The sequence below is a fragment of the Rana temporaria genome, chromosome 8 (assembly GCF_905171775.1).
Source record: "Rana temporaria chromosome 8, aRanTem1.1, whole genome shotgun sequence".
In the NCBI taxonomy this organism is placed as follows: domain Eukaryota; kingdom Metazoa; phylum Chordata; class Amphibia; order Anura; family Ranidae; genus Rana; species Rana temporaria.
Genome location: NC_053496.1, coordinates 121268426 through 121291329, shown reverse-complemented (window position 1 = coordinate 121291329; position 22904 = coordinate 121268426). Strand labels below are relative to the sequence as shown.

General features: G+C 44.5%; 1 protein-coding gene and 1 long non-coding RNA gene across 2 annotated transcripts in view; one reads left to right on the top strand and one right to left on the bottom strand.

Annotated features, from left to right (window-relative positions):
* Positions 1–7463, bottom strand: part of ANXA11 (annexin A11) — an 88917-nt gene extending 81454 nt beyond the window's left edge. Inside the window, exon 1 of the mRNA XM_040320622.1 lies at positions 7362–7463. The gene's annotated coding sequence lies outside the window, so the exon portion shown is untranslated. The remainder of the gene's footprint in view (positions 1–7361) is intronic.
* Positions 7158–20213, top strand: LOC120909027. The gene is made up of 3 exons (XR_005741214.1): positions 7158–7297; positions 19715–19927; positions 20015–20213. It is a non-coding gene; the product is annotated as an uncharacterized LOC120909027 (long non-coding RNA).
* Positions 20214–22904: the final 2691 nt, after the last annotated feature.

The window sequence follows — 22904 nt, the reverse complement described above, 5'->3', positions numbered from 1 at the left end:
TACAGGGATCATTTTCAAAGTCAGACCGACTTGTGTCAGACCAGTAAGACGGCTCTCTTAGGGAATCATTGATTTTCACACATCATGCGACATGAGCTCCCAATGTCAGAGCTTTTGTCGAACCAGTGTGAACCCGGCTTGAAAGCCAAAACTCTTGACAGGGTAAAAGCTGCTTCAAATACGTGCCTAAAGCCATGTACTTCACCCGTGTTTAGGCGCGTCAAGGTATTAATGGATTCCAGCAGCCAGATTATTTATTGTGGCTGTTGGAATGCATTAAAGCTCAAAACGTGCCTAGACGCAGCTAGCCTATTCAGCTACTCTGCTGAACGCACTGGTGTTTTCTTTTTTCAGCCTCCTCTTCTAATACGCCTGTAAAAATCTATGTGTGCATGAACACATAGGCTAACATAGAGGTGCTTTTACAGGCTGAACAAAATGCCAAACGCATTTAAAAGCTGTATTTTTTTAAGTCCAGTGTGCATGAGGCCCTAAAAGTCACTGCAGTTAGCTGCTTATTGTGTATTGCACAGCAAACAAACATACTGTATGCTGTATGCAAAAAGGCTAATTAGATCCTGTGTAAATTGCCTCTAGTATGTATATGTATGAATGTGTTAGGGACCTTAGAGTGTAAGCTCCTTGAGGATAGGGACTGATGTGAATGTACAATGTGTATGTAAAGCGTTGCGTACATTGACAGCGCTATATAAGTACCTGAAATAAATAAAATAAGTTACTCTGGCCAATGCAGTTTTTCTGTCTCGGAAATCTGGAGCCCCTGATTAGCATGAAAAATGCATGCCAATATATCCATTGTGTGTATCTCTAACTAAGAATTAAATTAATTTGTTTTAGGTAATACATTCAGGATAGTTTTTTTTTTTTACTGTGTATGTGTCCCATGGCCCCATTCTTCTGGGAATGTCATACTCCAAAAGACTGCTAGAGGACGCCATAAGAACAGTTTTCCCATAGAAATGAATAGGACCATGGCACATATGTGCAGTAAGAAGCGGGCATCTTTGTGAAACGTTGTTTGGCTCTGAGAGGGCTCGCACAGGGAAGATGGCTGGATCTGGGCTGAAGGTAAGTATTTTACCTAGTTGGAGGCACTTTAAGTGATACTAAGGCTGGGTTCACACCATTGCAAATTGGATGCGGTTTCCCCGCATCCAATTCGCAATAGCAGGAGATTTTGACCGGCTATCTATGGAACCGGTACACATATCTCCACTGCGGCTCCGATGCGAATTTGCGCAGGAGCCTGTGCGTCTTTTGGTCCAAATTCAGGAAAAAATTCAGGCTGAAATCGGACCTGAAACGGTAAACAGAGACGCACAGGACCCCTGCTGGGAGCCGCATCGGTATTGGGTGTGAGCCCAGTCTAAAGTCTAGTTTAAAAAAAAAAAAAACATGTTAGTGGTTTTGCACAGAGCAGCCCTGATTCTCCTCTTCTCAGGTCCCTTTTGGCTCTCCTGGCCCCTCTCTCCTGTTGAGTGTCCCCACAACAAGCAGGTTGCTATGGGGGAACCTGAGCCAAACCACAGCTCTGCTCCCTGTGTCCATTTAGACACATGGTCATGGCCCAGCCCTGCCCCATTTTTCTCCTAATTGGCTAACCGACTGATTGACAGCAGCAGGAGCCAATGGCGCTGCACTGCTGTCACAGACAATGAGGAGGGGAGTCCCAGGCAGCCAAGACACTCCTACAACATCGCTGGATTTGAGATGGGCTCAGGTAAGTATTAGGAGGGGTGGTGCACACAGAAGGCTTTTTATCTTAATGCATAGAATGCACTGTCATTGGCAGTTTTCTTTTTTTAATGCTGGCATTCTTTTGTTTACATTCAGCTTTCAGCGGGGAATCCTGCAGACAGCTGATGAGTCATTGGTTGTTAAGAATGTTGCGGCCGTCTACTCCATAACAACCGGCTAGTCACAGTTTGTTAAAGTGGTTGTAAAGTCAAAGCCCCTTTGTTTTACCAAGCTATACTACTCAGTGTAAATGTTTGTATAAAATTATGCCTCTAAATACCTGATTTCAGATTGTTTCTGTTCGGCCACGTGACCTTTGGCCACTCTCCTCCCCCGATATAAGGGCTACAGCATGAAAGATGGACGCTGTGCTGTCCGCTCAGCCCCTCCTAATGTAGCCATTAGATCGGGGAAGGAGTGCGGCCAGAGGTCACGTGGCCGAACAGAAACAATCTAAAATGTGGTATTCAGAGGCATAATTTTATACAAACATTTACACTATGTAGTATAGCATGGTAGAACAGAGGGGCTGGCAGTAATTCTTCTTTGACTTTACTGCCAGCTACAAATAGCGGCAGGAGGGGTGTGGCGAGAAAGAGTTCGCTCACACACAGTGGCTGACAGGCAGGAAAGGGAGGGGGGATAGAGGAGAGCAGTGGGATGACAGAGGCACGTAAACTGATCACGGGTATCATGGATCAGCAGTCATGATTACTGTGGTCAGTTTACATAGGGGGGGACACATGCAGGATCAACCAGGTTTTTTACATCGTAGAAAGGGACAGATTTGACAGCACAACACTATGATGTTTAACCGGCTATAACGGACCAGGATATCTTTTTTTTTTTATGGTTACAACCTCTTTAATGAGAAAAAATGCAAAACAGTTGCGTTTTTGGTGCGGGTCCATTGAAGTCTTTTACACGCAAAACGCAATAAAAAGGGGAAAAAAAGCCACTGACCCTTTCCAAAAATGCAGCGGCTGAGAAACAGATTTTTCACGTGTCCCATAGGAAACTTTTATTAGAACTGTAGTGCGTTTCTGCAAAATGCGCAGGAGGGAATCTAGCATAAAAATCTCAGGACAGAAATACAAATTCTTTGGCAGGTAATACCAATATATGCATTTCATGTGTGCATTTAGCCATTTGCCTGAAATTCAGCTTTAGAAATCCTGTGTGGTTATGACAGCACAGTATGTAATTGCCCTTCTGGCGGTGGAAATACTTTGCAGGATGAAGGCTGCTTTGTACCTGTCCTAGCCCGACTCCACCTCCCCTCCCCTCCCCACAATGGTCTGCCAGCCAGCCATAGGAAAGTAGCTCTCACTCCGCAGGATCATTCTCACTCTGTTAGGAACAAGCCCGCTCTACTATATTTGGAAAAGAAAATAAACAAGACTCAAGGAAAAGAAAAGGGGAAGAGTTTGGCTCTAGGCCAGGTTTCCCCTCCAACAGGAAAATCCGCCTGTGAGGTCACAATATGACTTCTATGGCTCTGCTGCACCCAGCACTAGGAAAAAAAAAGTCTAAAGGCAATAAGCAGACATGTCATAAAAGTGGGATGTTTGTGAGCAAGCCTGAAAGATCAGAACTGTACAGTAAATAATACAACCAATAGAAGTCATGGATAGCATTCCTAAACATACAACTTATGTTTATAAACAATAGATAAAAAAAACAAAAACAAACAAAATAACTTTTTGTATAGAGTACTATATGAGAGTTATGTAGGAGATGTCATGGACTTAAACACTACTAGTATTGTAATTAAAATGTATGTAATACATGAAAAGACGAAAACTGCTCCAACACACGGAGTTCTTCTCGCCTGCGGGCTGAATGACAGATATAACAGTCTCCCCTATGTACATTAACAGCACAGATTGATGAATCTCCCCTACCAGCTAGTATAGTCTGACAAACGCCTGGGGCGGTCAGAATGCTCACATAGTGATTGCAGCTAAGTGGTGCCGATCAGCTGACAAATCCCCGCCTGGCTCCTTCCATCTTTAGATTATGAGATTAAGGTCCCTTTCACACAGGCATCTCCCCTATGCAGAATCTGCTTGCTCAGCGGGGGATCTCTCTGCTGATCAGTGTCTGCTCCATTATGCAGAGCGGATGCGGACACAGTACGCTCACCTCTATGAGGCAATCAGATGGAAACAGACCGCCTGTCCGTTTTCATCCGATGCCAATCCATCCTCTGGACAGATGGAAAATAGTCTGTTTTTGGTGGACGGGATCAGATGTGGGATGACCCCTTCCTGTTCCTACATGACTGCACACCAGTGTACAAAGCAAGGTCCATAAAGACATGGATAAGCGAGTTTGGGGTGGGGGAACTTGACTGGCCTGCACAGAGTCCTGACCTATACCCGATCGAACACCTTTGGGATGAATTAGAGCGGAGACTACGAGCCAGACCTTCTCGTCGATCAGTGCCTGACCTCACAAATGTGTTTCTGGAAGAATGGTCAAACATCCCCTAAACCTTGTGGACAGCCTTCTCAGAGGAGTTGCAACTGTTATAGCTACAAAGGGTGGGCCAACTCAACTGTAAATGGGTTCTTCCCCTTCAGGGAAAAAAAATGGCCGAGTCGCCTACAAAAACCCCCATGCTACAATCATTTGCATTTAAATTACAGGCAGATATCACTTGATGCAAAGGAGTGAAGGATCACATACTCCCCAACACTTGTAACATCGAGGAACCCTTGAAATAACTTTCTGGGCTCAGGGAACCCCCAATAATCAATTACTAGATCTACAACTCTGGGAACCCCTGATGATAATCAATTACTAGATCTACAACTCTGGGAACCCCCGATGATGATGATAATTACTAGATCTACAACTCTGGGAACCCCTGATGATGATAATTACTAGATCTACAACTCTGGGAACCCCTGATGATAATCAATTACTAGATCTACAACTCTGGGAACCCCTCATGATAATAATTACTAGATCTACAACTCTGGGAACCCCCGATGATGATAATTACTAGATCTACAACTCTGGGAACCCCTGATGATGATGATAATTACTAGATCTACAACTCTGGGAACCCCTGATGATGATAATTACTAGATCTACAACTCTGGGAACCCCCGATGATGATGATTACTAGATCTACAACTCTGGGAACCCCCGATGATGATGATTACTAGATCTACAACTCTGGGAACCCCTGATGATGATAATTACTAGATCTACAACTCTGGGAACCCCTGATGATGATAATTACTAGATCTACAACTCTGGGAACCCCTGATGATGATAATTACTAGATCTACAACTCTGGGAACCCCTGATGATGATAATTACTAGATCTACAACTCTGGGAACCCCTGATGATGATAATTACTAGATCTACAACTCTGGGAACCCCTGATGATGATAATTACTAGATCTACAACTCTGGGAACCCCTGATTATGATAATTACTCGATCTACTACTCTGGGAACCCCTGATGATGATAATTACTAGATCTACAACTCTGGGAACCCCTGATGATGATAATTACTAGATCTACAACTCTGGGAACCCCTGATGATGATAATTACTAGATCTACAACTCTGGGAACCCCTGATTATGATAATTACTCGATCTACTACTCTGGGAACCCCTGATGATGATGATTACTAGATCTACAACTCTGGGAACCCCTGATGATGATAATTACTAGATCTACAACTCCCAGGTGATTAGTGTGAAAGTGGCCAGGAAGAATTCTGTACATTTGTGGTCTCCGGGAAGACCCTCACCCCCACCCCACTGACAGATAACTGGTAAGGTCATTGGTGTCAGTGATACTCATAGGAGAGAAATTTCTCAAGGAATCCCTAACAACCTCTGGAGGAACCCCCGGTGGGGAAAGAATGTGCCAAACAGTCACTATGACATCGGTGCTTACTATCCAGAGACAAGTAATAGGTTGTATTGTGTAACTACACATAACAGATACAACTGGGGGAGAGGTGTGTGACTTCCTCTTCTGGGTAACTGCCATACAGAGTTCATCTATAAACTAGAAAGAGCAATGCTCTGGTAGCCAATAGGATTTCTACTTCTAGTCTGACTAACCTTGGGTAGAAAATCAATTGGTTGCTGTAAGGAACACAGACAGGCTTTCCTTCCCTTAGTTTAATAACTTTATAAACAAGTGTATAGTATACCATTTATAAAAACAAGAAGTCTATAATAGGGGAACACTGACACACACAGTATATAATAGGGGAACACTGACACACACTGTATATAATAATAGGGGAACACTCACACACACACACTGTATATAATAATAGGGGAACACCAACACACACACACTGTATATAATAATAGGGGAACACCAACACACACACACTGTATATAATAATAGGGGAACACTCACACACACACACACTGTATATAATAATAGGGGAACACCAACACACACACACACACACTGTATATAATAGGTGAACACTGACACACACTGTATATAATAATAGAGGAACACTCACACACACATACAGTATATAATAGGTGAACACTGACACACACACACATAATATATTTAATAGGGGAACACTGAAACACACACACACACACACACAGTATATAATAGGGGAACACTGACACACACACACACACACACACACACACACACACACACACACACACACAATATATATAATATGGGAACACTGACACAGACATACAGTATATAATAGGGAAACCCTGACACACACTGTATATAATAGGTGAACACTGATATACACACACATACACAGTATATAATAGGGGAACACACATACAGTATATAATAGGGGAACACTGACACACACACACACACACAGTATATAAAAGGTGAACACTGATATACACACACATACAGTATATAAAAGGTGAACACTGATATACACACACATACAGTATATAATAGGGGAACACTGACACACACACACACAGTATATAAAAGGTGAACACTGATATACACACACATACAGTATATAATAGGTGAACACTGACACACACACACATAATATATTTAATAGGGGAACACTGAAACACACACACACACACACACACACACACACACACACACACAGTATATAATAGGGGAACACTGACACACACACACACAATATATATAATATGGGAACACTGACACAGACATACAGTATATAATAGGGAAACCCTGACACACACTGTATATAATAGGTGAACACTGATATACACACACACACACATACACAGTATATAATAGGGGAACACACATACAGTATATAATAATAGGGGAACACTGATATACACACACATACAGTATATAATAATAGGGGAACACTGATATACACACACATACAGTATATAATAATAGGGGAACACTGATATACAACCAGCTAGCACAGGCCTGCCATGGTCCCTCCCTGTTCTCTCAGCTCTGCCCTGACTGAAGCATTGAAGTCGAAGTCATGAAGAAGAAGGAAGAAGAAGAGTATGACTTGATGTCACACACAGAGGGGAGATAGAAGGCAGTTGTGGTGTCGGTGAGTACAAGGAGAGGTGGTGGAGGAGATAATATTAGAGAGAGGTAAGTACACACACACATACCTGAATATACAGCCGGAGCTCTGAATCCACACTGCCAGCCCGGGACGGAGCACTGAGGAGGAACACACTCCGTACAGAAGGGGCGGGGCCTCTCACGGCTCCTTCCATCCTGGCGCCAAGCCCAGAAGAACACACACCCCGCCCACTGGAACACACACCCCGCCCACTGGAGCACACACCCCGCCCATTGGCACACACCCCGCCCTCAGGCGTACATCCATGACACACACTCATGTGCGGGGTGACAGCTCACAGTGCAGTGACATGACAGTGCTGTGTGATTGGACGGAAAGTGTGATCGGGCTGTGTGATCATCACCTGACATACGGGTATCCCAGGAAATGTCAAGAGGAAAACTAAACAGATGACTATATTATCTTCGGTTCCCCTCTGGAGCAACAGAGCCACCTTTGGACAGCAGTCAGATTTGGGAAGGGGGGTGTTCCATGCACTGATTGAAGACAAACACAGCTAGTACTTTCTAAGCAGTTCCAGAAGAGTTGTGTTCCTTTTGGAATAATCCTAGGATCACACCTGTGCATGCGCACATCGCGGGTACAGCAGCCCATTCATTCAGGGCTCATTCACACCTGAGCGTTTTCAGCTCGTAAAAGCGCCCAACAAGCAAAAATCCCATTCATTTAAATGGCCCCTTGTTCACATCTGAGCGTTCTGTCGCCTGTAGCAAAACGCCAGAAACTCAAAAAACGTACACAATCCTCTTTTATGGGCAGATTACAGGCGTTATTCTGCCTTTTACATTGGTGACCTTTTGATAGGTACAAAATTGCGTGACCAGTTTCCATCTTAAAGAGGAGTTCCACCCTAAAAATGGACCTCTGCTTAACCCACTCCTCTCCCCCTTACATGCCACATTTAGCATGTCATTTTTTGGGGGGGGGGAGTGGGGGCTTCAGGAGAAGGGGACTTCCTGTCCCACTTCCTCCTTCCGCCGAGGGGCTGGAAAGGCGATTAGCTTAATCGCCTTTTCACAGCCCCTCCCTGTAGTCGAGCGCCTGTCCAATCGGACGGCGCCGCTCGTGCATGCGCACCGCTGTTCGCGCATGTGCAGTGGGTGCCCGGCCGCGAAGCCGAAAGCTGTCACTGCCGGGTGCCCACAGTAAGAATGAAGACGCCGGCCGGCGAGGAGCGGAGCCCCGGCTGGCGCGTCGCTGGAGCCGTGGAGCAGGTAAGTGTCAGTTTATTAAAAGCCAGCAGCTACACTTTTTGTAGCTGCGGACTTTTAATAAACTCAAAAAATGGCTGGAAAACCCCTTTAAGAGCATTATAGGCCCTCGGGCAATACAGTGCACTGGGGCCCTGTCTACACAATCATGCACGAGAATAAAATGCAAATTATCAATAAGGCTATATGTATTGGTACTTCCAACAACATCAGTGTTTGGACAATATAACACAAGCTTGAAAAGCAAGAAATTGAAAAACAAGAAATTACAGATTGAAATGGGACAGTGCAAAAGCACTAATTATTTATTCAATTTGCTAAACTTCTTTGTAGAGAATTCCTTTATAATTGGCTTGAAGTCAATGGTTTTTAGGATGTCATTTTCTATACACATGAGTGAAAGCCAGTTCCAACGCTGCTGCCCCATTATGCTGCGAAGCTCAGTCAGACACAGAGCACCCTCTCTCCCACCCTCTCTCTCTCCTGATTGGTTAACTTACCTTGATTGACAGCAGTGGGAGCCAATGGTGCCGCTGCTGTGTCTCAGCCAATCAGGAGGGAGAGTCCCAGATGGCCGAGGGTCTTGTGGACATTGCTGGATAGAGATGGGGCTCTGGTAAGTATTAGGGGGTGCTGGGAGGGGCTACTGCACACAGAAGGTTTTTTATCTTAAAGTGGAGTTTCCATCCCAAATTTATTTTTCCATTATTGTGCTCATTAGACCTAAAAAAGAAAAAAAAAATGTTTTACTCATCTGGAAATGCCTGTTGCTATGCTGTCCTACGAAATCTGCCTTTGGAATCACCTAGGATCCTGACATCATCTCCCTATAATGCTCCTGGGAAATGTGTGTCATCATTTCCCAGGATGCAGTGCGCTACCCAATTATCACTCCCCATCCAAGACTTCCAGGTAAGTGCTTGTGGGCTTCACAATGCCCACAAGCTAAATGAATAACTTTTGAATAACTATGCGGAGCAGCGGCGGATTGTAAAATAGTAAGTGACCGGATTTATATTATAAAAACGCATGATGAAAGGACATACATTTAAAAAATGCTAATTGTGGTTGCAACCCCGCTTTAATGCCTAGAATGCATTAACCCTTTCATGCCTAAGCTTTTTTCTGACTTTTGTTGCTTACAAGTTAAAAAACCCCCAAACATATATATTTTTTTAACAGAGACCCTTGGCACCCCAGATGTTTTGGAACTACATGTCCCATGATGCTCATGCACTCTGTAGTGAAACTGAGCATCGTGGGAAATTTAGTTCCAAATCATCTGGGGTGCCAAGGTTCGCCATCACTGCCCTAGAGAATCAAATGACAATCATTGCAATATTTTATGTCGCACAGTATTTGCGCAGCATTCTTTCAAACCTTTGGAAAAAATACACTTTCATGAATATGACAGAAATTCGGCTGTACGCTGAGCGCACACCATATCTCCTGTGCTAATAAGCACATATTCCGTCTCTTGATATAATGCATCTTACCTTTCACTTTATTTCCCATATATATCCCCAAGTAAACTGACATCACCACAGCTTACGTTCTCAGCTCCATCGCACAACTGCCTCCACCGAGCACCATACTTGGCTTTTTATCCAGAGACCACAAAACCAATGACAAACAGGAAGTGATGACAATTGCTTCCTCCACAGGAAATTTCCACAACAAATAATAAAAAAAACAATAAAATTAGCCCAATTTTTCTGTACAGTGTAAGAATACTTTTACACTGAGGCATTGCATCGTTGGCGGTAAAGCGCCACTATTTTTATCCTGTACTTTGACATTTTTTTTTTTGCTTTTAACCCCCGCTAGCGGCCGAAAAAGGGTTAAACCCTCCCGCAAAGCACCGCTGCGCTGCCCAATGATTTGAATGGGCAGGGGTGCTCCTACCTACAGCACCTCAAAGATGCGGCTAGCAGGACTATTTTGAGCCTCCTGCCAGCACACCTCTCCAGTGTGAAAGCCCTATGGGATCCCCTGGATCCTGCGATGTCTCCCTGCCGTGTGAGCGAGCTGTCTCCTCACTCGATTCACCCAGTGCCCGAGTGACGCGGAACTCCGTTCCCTGCGACGTTAAGATGCACGGGGGTGGAGAGCTGCGCCAAATTCAAAAAAGTAAAAACACAATACACATACAGTATAATCTTACAGATTACAGTACTGTATGAAATAATTACACACCCCCTTTGTCCCTAGTGGTCTGTCCAGTGACCTGCATGCACTTTTATATTATAAATAAATAATTTTTTTTCTGCCTTGAAACTGTAGATTGTCCATAGCAACCAAAAAGTGTCCCTTTTATGTCAAAAGTTTAGACCAGCTATAAAACAGCGATAATAAATTAGAATCACTTGCAGAATTGAGCGATAGCGATTTGTGGGGAAATTCATCATCAAATAATAAAAGTAATGACAGCGACAATTCTGCAACTGAGCAAATTTCAGTGTATTTGATTACATTATTGAATAATTTTTATTATATTATTATTTGTTATAATTATTTATAGTTATTCATTATATTATAATTTATCGTTTTGTGTTTCAACCTTTATCATACTCGGGATGTCTACTAGACTCTTGTTTGGACAGATTTAAGTGAGTTATTCCTAAGAATTGCAGGCCTAAAATATAAAACGCCAAAGTTCCATGCAAAATAATTGTACCGCATCCAGCATCGAAAATCTCAGATAATCATACCGCCAGGGAGGTTAAACAGCATGTTGCTTTTAGTGAGTGGTGCTGTAAAAAAGAATAATGCCGTTCAATGTGGCCACCGTATGGCAATTATTGGTTTAAATTAGGTGGTTAGGAGGCAACATATTGCCTCCTCACCGCTTCTGAAAAGCGATCCAAGCATGGCTCTTTTCAGAGGAGCAACAGTCACTTCCACACATGTGAAGGAGCCCTAAGAGTAGCCAAGCAAAAGCATGCAGGGAAGTAAAGTGTTAAATCTCTTCACATGATAACAGAAGGTTCAGCCTGATGTCCAACTAGGATGACAGTGTAAGAAAATACACAGTTTATGCTGACAGGTCCCGCAGTCCAGCAATTGGAGACACATTCCACAAGCAAAAAAAAGGGGGGGTTGATTAGAAAAAATGGGGGGGTTCCAGGGGTGCGTTTCATATAAAGTATGAAACACACCACTGGAATACGATGAATCAATTAATACAATTAAATGACATTTATTGGATACAATTGAGCCTACTAGGCAATGAAAAATTCACCACAGTAAATAACATACAAATTATAATAAACATTATATATAGGGAACAGAAAGGGTTAACACACCTGTTCAAGAAAGTGGTTTAAAGCAAGACAGGAAGTTGTAGGTGAGAGTGGAGGAGTATAGTGGAGACTGTGCATGGTGAATGGTGGACAAGAAAAAGTTGTGAAAGCTGTGAAAAGCACTTGGCAGTGTCCTGCCTGGAAGTCTCATAGCCAGGGAACTTACCTGCAAGGACTGTTTAACTGCGATAGCAGTTCTGAGCTCTACAAGTCGGTGAGACTGATTATTTCTTTTGTTTTTGCTGCTGTGAAGCCATTTAAGTTTAATAAACCTCAGTTTTGATTTAAAAGCCTGTCTCCTGTGATCAAGCTGCTTCCCTCAAACTTTACAATATATATATAATATGCATCCATGTGCCCAAAATTTGATGTAATAAAATAATAGGATTTTTTAATACAGCTTACCTGTAAAATCCTTTTCTTGGAAATACATCATGGGACACAGAGCCTTAATTACTTAATGGGTTATGTAGTCACCACAGGTGATTGGACACTGGCAACCCCAATTAAAATTGAGTTCCTCCCCTATATAACCCCTCCTAAATGGAGAGTACCTCAGTTTTGTAGCAAAGCAATAAGTGTTCCATGTTAACTCCGAAGAGGGGTGGGAGCTCTGTGTCCCATGATGTATTCCCAAGAAAAGGATTTTACAGGTAAGCTGTATTAAAAAATCATATTTTCTTAATCATACATCACGGGACACAGAGCCTTAATTATTTAATGGGATGTCCCTCAGCAATGCTAAAATTTGAGGGGAGGGAGACACAGATCAGAATAAGACTGCTATCGAGCCAGAGGACCTATACTGCTGCCTGCAGCACACTACGCCAGAGGCTGAGATCTGAGCCATGGAGGCCTGGTGATGCACTGCGCATTAAGCACCAACTGCTCTAGTCGAGTGCGCTTTTACCTGAAAAGAAGGGATGTTCTTTTCTAAACCATAGGCCTGAATAATGACTTGTCGAATCCATCTTGCAATAGTGGATCTTGACGCTGCCTGGCCCTTCCTTGGGCCTTGTGGCAGAATAAACAGACAATCAGTCTTCCTTATCTGAGCCGTAGCTTGCAGATAAACCTTTACCGCTCTTACAACATCTAGAGAGTTGGAATTGGTATGAGTTTCGCGCCACAAAAAATATAAAAGTTATCACAATAACAAAATATGTGAATAATTAAATTACAATTATGTGAAAAAATAATATTAACATAAATTGGAAAAAGCCTCCCTAGAATCAGTGGCCTGAACAGTAATATGAAAATTGGTAGGGTAGGGGGCGCTACGTGCAAATATTGAATAAGTTATACCCTAATAACAAATTAATATAAATATAAAAATACAAAAAAGTCCATGCGTAATAAAGTGCAAATGTGCAAATAAAGTCCCAAGATATTGCATTCAATAAATTCCAAATAAAAACACTGAATAAGTGCAATGAACGTTGCTTGATGTGAGGAAAATCTGTGCTCGTGAAAAACCTTCACCATATAGTAAACATTGCACCCGACGTGACCAGCTATAAGATGGCTCCTTACCAGCTCGAGTTGACTCTTTAATTAAAAAGAAGTCAAATGCGCTTGTGTAGGAAAACTCTATCCAATAAGCCAGGGATCCAGTTTTGCAGTCAAATTTGGAGGTATATAAACCGGAATGAGAGACCATAATAGTGTGATACCGTTTATTATAAAACTTTAAAAACATAAAAAGCTAACCAAATGTTTTCTTACTAGATCCGGTGCCTCGATCCCGGCACTGAGGCTGTTAGCGTGGGTTAGTAAAGGGAGAGGGTCCCGTTGGGATGTGCTGCAGCGAAGTAGCGTGCGTGTCACCGCTAACAACCAGCAGACCCGGAAGTTACGTTGCTGTACGTGAATGGTATATGCCTCGACGTACGTTTCGTTTGGATTACGTCATCAGGGAGCGTTAATCTAGAGAGTGTACACTCTTTACCTCAACAGACTGAGGATCTGGAAAAAAAGACGATAGGACTATATCTTGATTCAGATGAAAACCTGAAACCACCTTAGGTAAGAAAGTTGGGTGAGGACGCAGCACCACCCTGTCTTCCTGAATAATCATATATGGTTCTTTACACGAAAGAGCCGCCAATTCCGATACCCTCCTTGCTGAGAATATGGCTACAAGAAAAAAATGTTTCTGTGTCAACAGACTTAGAGAAACCTGGTATAAAGGTTCAAAAGGTAGTTTCTGTAAAACAGATAATACCAAATTCAAATCCCATGGGCACACGGGAGACTTAACTGGCGGATTTAAACGCAGTGCACCCTGAACAAAGGCCCTGACTAGGGAATGAGAGGCAAGCGTTTTAAAAAAATACAGACAAGAACGAGGTATGGCCCTTGATAGTGCTCAAGGCCAACTTCATATTTAAGCCCAACGCAGGAAATCTATTAATGGCATACTTCCTAGGATGCCATCTTCTGAGTTCACACCAGGAAACATATGCCTTCCAGATTCTGTAGTAGATGAGCCTGGAGGCCGGCTTCCTAGCATTAACCAGAGTGGATAGGACTGGCCCTGAGAGCCCACGTTTCCTCAGAATGTGGGTCTCAACAACCAAACCGTCAAATTTAGACTTTGTAAGGCAAGATGGAATATTGGACCCTGCAACAGTAGGTCTGAGCGTAGTGGGAGAACCCAGGGTTTTCCCACTGCAATCCTTATGATTTCTGCATACCAGGGTCTCCTGGGCCAAGCCAGGGCGACCAAAATTGCCGGCTTTCCTTCCCTCTTTACTCTGAAGGAATCGTGGGAGAAGCGGAACTGGAGGGAACGCATAAATCAGGGAATACTGATCCCATGAGATTGTCAGGGCATCTGACCCTTGAGCACAGGGATCTCTTGTTTTTGACACAAAGCTGCCCAGCTTTGCGTTGAACCTGGAAACCAACAGGTCCACATCTGGGGTTTCCCATTTCTGACATATGATTTGAAACATATCGGGGTGTAGAGACCATTCTCCTGGACTCAGCTGCTGGCGGCTTAAAAAATTTTCCTGCCAATTTTCTACCCCTGGAATGAAGACCGCAGATAAGCAAGGAATATGCCTTTCTGCCCAGGCCAAGATGTGATTCACCTCTCTTTGGGCATCCAGACCTCTGGTGCCTCTTTGGTGATTGATATAGGCCACGGCCATAGCATTGTCCGACTGAACCCGAACAGGCCAACCTTGCAGTCTGTAAGACCAAACTTTGAGGGCCAAATGAATTGCCTGAATCTCCAGAATGTTGATGGGTAAAAGCTTTTCGGCCCAGGACCACTTCCCCTGGGCAGATGGTTCTTCTAGCACTGCCCCCCAGCCCAGAAGGCTGGCGTCTGTGGTCACCATTTTTCAGGTAACTGGAGTGAAGGATTTTTCTTCTGACAGATTTTGGGGGAGCAACCACCAATTGAGGCTCTGGTAAACCCCTGGAGATAAGATCATAGGAAGATCCAGGGCCTGAACATCTTTGTTCCAAGCTGAGGCATAACTGGGCGTAACTGGGCGTAAGGGACAGCCTTGAATGAGGCTACCATCTTTCCCAATAATCTCATGCATAGACGGATGGAAGGCCTTCTTTTTGCCTTTACCGGTTGGACCAAGTCTCCTATGGCTTTTGCCTTCAGCTTGGGAAGTAATACCTTGCTTAGGGACGTGTCTATAATCATGCCCAAGTACTCTAGCCTGTTTTGAGGCTGCAAGGAAGATTTCTCCAGCCTAGGTACTTTAAATATTCCACTGTGCTGTGCACATTGTGGCCCAAGAGTGTGGCGGACTGATCTATGATCAACATATCATCCAGGTAGGCTGTTACTGCTATGCCTCATGCCCTTAGCCTTGCTAGGGCCGGGGCCAGTATCTTTGTGAACACTCGAGGTGATGTAGCCAGCCCGAAAGGAAGGGCCACAAATTGAAAGTGGCGCTGATCCACCGCAAACCTTAGAAACCTTTGGTGAGCAGGAAATATTGGCACATGTAGATATGCATCTCTGATGTCCATTGATACCAGGAATTCTCCTCCCTGAAGGGTGGAAACACCTGAACGGACAGACTCCATGCGGAAGGAGTGAATGTTCAGAAATTGATTCAGACTTTTCAGATCTAGGATAGGTCTGACATCCCCATTTGGTTTTGGAACCATAAACAGGTTTAAATAGAATCCTGACCCCTGATCCTCTGGGGCTAACTCAAAGATTACCCCTTGGGACAACAGGTGTTCCAATGCCAGCAGTAGAGGCCTTTTTTTTTTTTTGGATCTTTGGCAATTCTTGATCTCAGAAAATGGGGTGGCGGAAGTTCTCTAAATTCTAGCTTGTAGCCTGAGGACACTGTGATGATGACCCACTTGTCCTGAACTTCGTTCCGTCAGGCGTTTGCAAAATGCAGGAGCCTTCCCCCCATTTGGCCGAGCGGGGGCATCCCTTCATAGGGAAGTTTTGGGGGTCTGTTTAGACTTTGAACCCAAGTTCTTTTCTGCCCTTGGGCTTGGCTCTGGGCTTTTTCCCTAGCGTTAGACTGGGGAGGCTGTCGCCACTGCCTGGAGACTGAGTTTCCAGGGGCTGGAGGGAGAGTACGTTTAAATGAGGGACGCTTACTCTTCCTCTTAACTGGCAATAGAATAGACTTGCCTCCTGTAATTTTTTGGATGTATTTTTTTTCAGCTCATCCCCAAACAGGCGTTCTCCTCCAAAGCTGCCAAATATTTCTTGCAAGAAGCCTCGAACTCCCAATGTTTTAACCAAAGGGACATCCGCATGTGTACCTGCAGGAGACTCAAGCGAGATGCTTGTTGAGCAGAGTCCATAATCGCATCAATTGCAAAGCACAAGGATTTAGGAAGGTCCTCATAAACCTCAATCTCCTCTGTAGGGAGGAGGTTAATCATCTGCTTCATTTGTTCCTTGAGGAACTGACATACACCAATGGCTGCAACTGCAGGTTGCTCTACAGCCCCAGCCATGGAAGAGGAGGCTTTTAATATGGACTCCAGCTTTTTATTTGTTGGATCCTTAAAATCCTGCGCGTTGTCTATATGATAGGTCAGGTTTTTATTTGCAAAAGAAATAGCTGCATCAATAGCAGGTACCGCCCCATTTATTAGTGAAACCTTCCTCCATAGGATAAAGGAGGGAAAACTGCCTAGGAGGAGAAAACAGTTTATCTGGGTGAACCCAGTCATCATACATCAGTTTGTCCAGCAAGGGATGCACTGGAAAGGCGCATTCAGCCTGCAGGGATTTACGAGATCCCAAAGAGGAAACAGAGGGCCTAGAAGCTTCAACAGGAGGCAATTTGTAAGTAGCACACACCATCTCTGCATAATATTGCACCTGCATCTTTAGCGACTGAGAAGTCACAGGAATCCTCTGAGTCCTCAGACTGAACATGATCCTCATCTCCAGAGAGGGATTTTTCACCCTCAGCAGGCTCATCTGAAAAGAGAGCCAGAGCAAATGAAGGGGATCTACCCCGTTTTCTGCTATCTCTCAATGAGGTTGCGACAATATTAGCAATCCTTCCTTCCAGGCCATCCAAAGCAACCTTTAAATCGTCCTCAGTGACGTATAAAGGAGCTGCCAAAGGAGAAGCTGCAAAACCAGACAGGGGCTCATCCTGTGAGGCTGCTATCAGGCTGACTGTGGGGGATGGTAAACTGTAGGCAAGCTCAGAATCCTTAGCCGTGCGCAGGTATTTTCTGGTGCCCCTTTTACTAGCCCTTGACCCTCTTCGCTGAGACATAGTCCTTACTGCAAACAAAGGTACTATATACAAATGCAATCACTGTTGTGCTATAGTCTTACAATACACAAAATATCTGCACAACCTGATGCCGAGTAGGAGTCTTAGGTTTGCCTGGTTCAATCCACAGGGATGCTTACAGCCCATAGCTCTGTGTCCATGCCGCTTACAGAAGGCTCTGGCGTTCTGGGCTTTTGAACCAGCCTCTTGGCGCCTGCACACAGGTGTCCTAAGTTGCTCACGGATTACTAGCAACCACTTGGCCCTCCCCCTATCCATGTCTCATTCAGACAGCAAAAAGTGCGCTCCCGGCGCGCGCACGCGCCGCTCTTATGGCGGATCCCAGGAGACGAGGAAGAGGGGGGAGAGATTACTGGGGGGCATCATTATGGACCCCTGTATGCGTATTGTGGCAGAGCCTGCAGCAAAAGGAGGTGAGTGGTGTTAAATTTTACTGACTTCACTGAGCATGTATCCTGGATGGCTTATGTAAGAAAACACCAGGTTTGTACTTACTCCCTCCAGTGGTGAGAACCAGGAAAGACATCCTACTCAAAGAAGACAATACACAAATAAAATTATCCTCTTCTTACCTAATCCACGCCGCAGGAAAGCTACTAAAAATAGTTCCAGCTTTCACCCATCGCGGCGGGCAAGTTGTGCCAACTTATCAGGGGTTTTATTCAAGAAAACCTCATACCTGGATCTGTAGAAGACTCTGTCAGAAACTTTTCATGCCACTGATGTATTAGTACACCAAACTCTGGATCCCAGACCTCCGCAGAGAGACAATACAGGCAAACCTTGTTTTTTCTTTACACAAGGCCTGGGTACCAACCATCTTAGGCCTTTGATATCAGCCCGAGGAATGAATCCGGTTATAGCTCCTAGGTCTCCGCAGCCAGACCATTAAAAGAGCATTTTTCTTAGCACATGTTGAACGTGACCAACTACCTTAAACACTGGCGAAAAAACTGAGGTACTCTCCATTTGGGAGGGGTTATATAGGGGAGGAACTCAATTTTAATTGGGTTTGCCAGTGTCCAATCATCTGTGGTAACTACATAACCCATTAAGTAATTAAGGCTCTGTGTCCTGTGATGTATGATCAAGAAAGACCCAATTATCTACAAACATGATTAACATCCCGATCTTATTAGATTCGGGAGAACAGGCAGGTACGCTCTGCGTGTCAACACGACGCCCACATGCTGCACACGTGACGTCATTGGTGATGCAGCGTTCTGGCTTGACCTTTTTCCATCAGTGTGCATATTGAGGGAGGGATTAGGCGCCTATTTTAGAGCGATAGCTGCTCTGAAGTGGGTGTCTTCTCTCCAACTAGCATGCAGCGTGACGTTGGTGGGGTTCTGCGGTGGACTGACCGGCTTTCACTATGGCACCTTGAGTATATACCATACTTACCTATTGTCCTCTTGTGACAACTCTACACTATCTTGGACTACGTTTCTTATGCCCTGTATACACAAGCGGAATTTCCGCCAGCAAAAGTCTGGTGTGAGCTTTTCGTCGGAAATTCCGACCGTGTGTATGCTCCATCAGACTTTTGCTGTCAGAATTTCCGCCAGCAAAAGTTTGAGAGCAGGTTCTCAATTTTTCCATCTGAAAAAATTCCTATTGCAAAATCCTTTCGGCTGTATGCAATTCCAATGGGAAAAAAACATGCATGCTAGGAAACAATTTGACGCATGCTCGGAAGCATTGAACTTCTTTTTCTCGCCTCGTCGTAGTGTACGTCACCGCGTTCTTAACGCTCGTAAGTTTAGAGAACTTTTGTGTGACCGTGTGTATGCAAGCCAAGCTTGAGCGGAATTCCATCGAAAAAAACATCCAACTTTTTTCCGATGGAAATTCCGCTCGTGTGTACAGGCCATTATTCTTAGTCCCAGGTAATCTTGGGCAGCACTGTTTTCACATTGGGTTTGTTGGGGGTATTCTATTTCTTGATCACTCACTCTGGTGTCACATTCAATCCCTTCACTTCACACTCATGTTTTCCTGTATGGACTACTACCTTTTCCTTGGTTAATGGTTACTTACTCCCCTACTCATCAGTTATACTCGTCACCCCAATGACACACTATTATTATTTAATATTTTTTATAGAAACCCTACGGGCTTTCACCTGACACTATTCACAACTACAGCTATCGATTGGGGATCCTTTTCCACTGGATGTCCATTGACTGGTAGTCCTTGCCATGCTGTTGCCGCAGCGCCATTACCTCAGCTTCCCCCGGGGATCATGTTTCCACAGTACTTCCCATCGCCAATATCATTAGTACCATCCATGTATTTTTACTGCAAGTCTACCCATAGGTAAGAGTGTTGAGGCTATATTTTCTGCTCCCCCTCTTTCCGCTATACTAATTACTATTTTAATGGTAAATTTATTATCTATTACAGATATACCCAGGCTACATCTGCTCCTGATGAGTGGAAGTTTATCCACGAAACGTGTCAAGATTTTAATTGATGCTATGTCACAGCAACTATGCACTACTATGCGATTTTTACCTCAGAGAATCATGAATCAATTATATAGTACCATGGCTTTATATTATCATGTTTGTAGATAATTGGGTCTATTTTATTATATCAAATGTTGGGCACATTGATGCATATTATGTCATCATTATAGTTACCATTACTTGTTTATTATAATTTGTTATTTACTGTGGTGAATTTTATTTTGTATTAATTGACTGATTAATTGATTGTGGTGAATCAATTTTGTATTATTTGATTCATCATATTCATCATATTCCAGTGGTGTGTTTCATATAAAGTTCCATAACCCCTTCCTCCTTTTTTACAAGTACAGTAAAACCTTGGATTGCGAGCATAATTTGTTCCGAAAGCATGTTTGTAATCCAAAGCACTTGTATATCAAAGCAAATTTTCCCATAAGAAATAATAGAAACTCAAATGATTCGTTCCACAAACATTTATTCATAATACCTTCCGTTTATAGTTCATATAAAAAGATTTTAGCAATGTGATAAGTTGTGTAACCATAAAATGTTCATCCACAAATCGCAGCCTCCCCCCTAAGGGGATTAGAAGCAAAATCCAGTAGGAGCTACAGAGTATAAAAGAGAAGAGAGGCGCCTCTAAGTGTAGCAATTAATGAAGGTACAACATTTAGCAACTCACATGGTTGATGATCAAAAGAGGCACATCTAATTATGCAGGCATCCAGGGTAAAGCTGTTCTATTTTGTATTCTGTTGTGACATGACACTACTCTTATATCAAGACATTTCTTGTATATCAAATCAAAATTTATTGAAACATTTTGCTTGTCTTGCAAAACGCTCTCAAACCAAGTTAGTCTTAGGCCCCGTACACACGACCAAACATGTCTGCTGAAACTGGTCCCCGGGCCAGTTTCAGCAGACATGTTCGGTCGTGTGTAGGCCCGAGCGTGCAGGATTCCAGCAAACATTTGCCCGCCGAGCCTTTTCCCAGTGGGCAAATATTCCTGGACTTGTTTTAAAACAGTCCGCTGGAATCCTGCCCGCTCGGACATGTTCGGTCGTCTGTACAGACCTACCGTACATGTCCGAGCGCCCGCCATCCCTCGCATGCGTCGAATGACTTCGACGCATGCGTGGAAGCATTTAACTGGCAGGCCCGCCCGCGTCATCGACGCGGCGACACCGCGGACACGCCCCGCATATTGTTTACGCGCGGATTTCTGTACGATGGTTAGTACAGCCATCGTACAGAAAGCCCCGGGAAAGACATGTACGGTGAAAACGGTCCGGCGGACCGGTTTCATCGTACATGTTTGCCCGTGTGTACACGGCCTTAAACCAAGGTTTTACTGTAACAGGGATGGAGACAATGGTATATTAATAGCCGTTGCCCCATTTAAAGTCCCAACATTATCTTCTTCTCTTTTATACATTCCGCAAGCAGTTCACTGATAACAGAAGATAACAGAGATCAGGCAGCATGTGACAGCAGGGAAGGAGATCCAGATGTCAGCCCGACGATAAATAAGGCTGAGCTTTGGTGAAGTGGACATTCTCTTATAATGTTTGATCTTACTTTCCTGCACTTTCCTCCATAGTGTGCGGACACTTTGCTGATTCCAGGATTCTGGGGGGGTGGGGGGGTCAGTGGCGTATCTAGGGTATGGCAGCCCTGGCAAGTGCCATGGGGAGGGGGGGGGGGGCGGCAAAAAGCTGCCCCCCCACACAAAAAAGAACACCCGTCCTCCTGTGGCCGCCTTCCGCACGAATGTAGCTCCCAGCATCGTGGCCGGCTGAAGCGCGGCGCTGGCACAGCAATTGCTAATGTTGCTACTTGGCCTGGGGAGGGGAGTGACAGGTGCCCCCATGACGGCAGAGGACTGGCCAAAAATGGCACAGTGGCTGCAATTGTTTTTTTTTTCAGCTCACTTGCGCCCCCCCCCCCCCCCAGGATTTTCAGCACCAGCCGCCAGTGGTCTCCAGAGTGCTTGAAAGGTTTCAAATGTTTCGACAGGGGCGCAGTTTCAGTGCTTGCCATAGGCGCCATTTTCACTAGATACGCCTCTGGGGGGGCACTTGACCCCCCTTGCCTCCTCCCGCCGACGCCCATGCATGTAAAGCGCCTGAAAACTGCCTCCTATTCATTACAATAGGTGCTTTCCAGACGGTGCGCTTGCGGGACGTTAGAAAGAAGTCCTGCAAGCAGCATCTTAGGGGCGGTTTGGGAGAGCTGTATACATCGCTCCCAAAACGTCCCTCCCCATTGCAATGAATGGGCAGTGCTACCGAAGTGGCTGAAAAGCGCTTCAGAAGCACTGCAACACAGGAGTTTTTAACCCCTTTTTTGGGGTTAAAAGCACCCCGCTAGCAGCCGAAAAGCGCTGCTTGAACAGCGGTGAAGTGCGGCTAAAACGAGTGTCGGTTTACAGTGAATGCACGAGCGGGCCCTAGTGTGAAAGTGGTCTGAAGAGGAAGGACCCATTTACAGTTGAGTTGGTCCACCCTTTGCAGCTATAACAGCTTCAACTCTTCTGGGAAGGCTGTCCACAAGGTTTAGTAGTGTGTCTATGGGAATGTTTCACCATTCTTCCAGAAGTGCATTTGTGAGGCTAGGCACTCAGTGGAGGAGGCCTGGCTTGCAGTCTCCGCTCTAATTCATCCCAAAAGGGTTCTATCGGGTTTAGGTCAGGACTCTGTGCAGGCCAGTCAAGTTTTTCCATCCCAAACTCGGTCATCCATGTCTTTATGGAACTTGCTTTGTGCAGTGTTGTGCAGTCACGTTGGTCAAGGAGGGGTCATCCCCAAACTGTTCCCACA